Genomic DNA, 2191 nt, shown 5'->3' with positions numbered 1-2191 from the left:
GCATATTTTCAAAAATACTTTATTAGTATCGCTAATTCTATCAGCATTTTGAAACTTCACACATGGTGGGAAAGAGCGGTCACGCGATGTTTGTACTTGTAGTACTGATACTTATGTTGAATGATGGCTGAGAGGTTGCGAAGTAAAAGTAAAACCGAAAATAATACTTTGAAATACATTAAATTTTTGTCTATTTGCAACAAGTAGACAAACTCATATCTACTGTTACTTCGTTAAGAAGTAAAAGTACTTTACAAGTACGGTCTTTCAATACTTCGTTACTCAAACTTCACAACGGAATACTATGGGTTGTAATTGCGAATACTCGCTCGTGTAAATGTATGTTTGTTGCATGTATGTATGTGTGTACGTGGTTTTAGTGACGTGATGTTTGTCATTGTGTATGTATGTTTGTTTGTATGTATGTATGTATGTATGCATGTATGTATGTGTGTATGTTTGTTTTTATGTATGTATGAGTGTGTATGTATGTGTGTATGTTTGTTTGTATGTATGTACGTTTGTTTGTATGTATGTATGTATGTATGTATGTATGTTTGTTTGTATGTATGTAAGTGTTTGCATGCATGATTGTGACAATGAAATGTTACGCACGGAATCCCCGGAGGTTCAAATGAGACGTTGCTATATAAATTTTTTTGTTGAATTTTTTTAAAACATGAATAAATGAATAAATTTTAAATAAATTGTTAGAATGATGGGATAGAAAAATGAATGACTGAATGAGTGAATGACTGAATGAGTGAATGACTGAATGAATAAATGGATGAATGAGTGAATGGATGAATTATTGAATAAATAAATAAACTTGAGATTTTTATATTTAAAAAAAAATTGCAGAAGTTAAATTTGGTTGATATTAGCATAGAAACCTTATTAAAACGATAGTGTTATGAGCTTTGTTGCTTTCACTTTATTGATTTAAAGAACCAATGGACAATAAACTCGGAACAATTCACAAAGAAATAACAACGGAAAAAAATTAACTTATGAAATAATAGCTATAATAAAAGCAGCCAAATTGAAGAACAATTTAATGGACTTCACTATTTCGTGTTAGCCGCCGCAAAAACTTGAACAAATTTCCTCTTAAAATATCGCCCATTTCATTGGATGACGTCACGGCATACGTAGACTGATGACGCCATTAAAGCGGAAATGATGTGAATTATTAATTGGTTTCAGCCATTGAGCGCTGTATAAATTCTTCCGGGAATTCAATTTTTTGGGTTATTTAGTTTTTTTCCCTTTGAAATTGGCTATATGGATGTGTTCAAGGAATTTTTTTAATTATTAAAACATGAAAAAAAAGAATGCAGGATTAGAATGAACGATTGAATGAATGAATGAATGTAAAATGAAGAACACCATATAAGAAATTACCGAATGGTTGATTGATTGATTGATTGATTGATACCCTAAGATTCAACCTGTGAAAAATTCTGAAAATCTCCACTAGATTTTACTAACAATTTTTTCAAAATGTTTTTCCTATCAGTGGCTTTATTCTTTCACTTCATTCATTCATCACATCGGTCTTCAAATTTATGAATGAATGAATGAAAGAAAGAATGAAAAAATGTTAATATGTATGAATGAATAAATAAATGAACGAGTCATGAAACAGAATCACTGAATAAAAAAATAAATACACGTAAACTACAGCACGAATAAACGAATGAAATCTCTCTTCCACCCATCCAATAATTGAAAATGCACTGGCTGAATGAATGAATGAATAAATTAATTAATGAATGAATGAATGAAAAAAAATAAAGGAAGTAAACCAATGATGTCAGCGGGAAAGTTTTCCGATCCTTAATGAAATTATTATTTTTTCCATAATTTAAAAATATGGACGTCGCCATTATTATAATTACAGTCATCATCATCATCGTCATAATCATCTTCCTCATCATCATCATTATCATCATGGTCGTCATCTTTCTCATCATCATCGTTATCGTCATCATCATAATTTTTTTTGGCCTTTTTCCGTGCAAACATCTGTTTTAATAGCAATTCATCATTTTCCCTGCCATCATTACTATGACCACTATTACATCATCATCATCATCGTCGTCATCATCATCATCATCGTCATGGTCATCATCATCATCATCATTATCATTGCAATTATCAACGTCGTCGTCGCATTATCATAGCCATC

This window comes from Helobdella robusta, assembly GCF_000326865.2.
Source record: "Helobdella robusta unplaced genomic scaffold HELROscaffold_10, whole genome shotgun sequence".
Lineage (NCBI taxonomy): Eukaryota > Metazoa > Annelida > Clitellata > Rhynchobdellida > Glossiphoniidae > Helobdella > Helobdella robusta.
The sequence above is the reverse complement of the archived record's forward strand: the minus strand, read 5'-3'. Positions refer to the sequence as shown.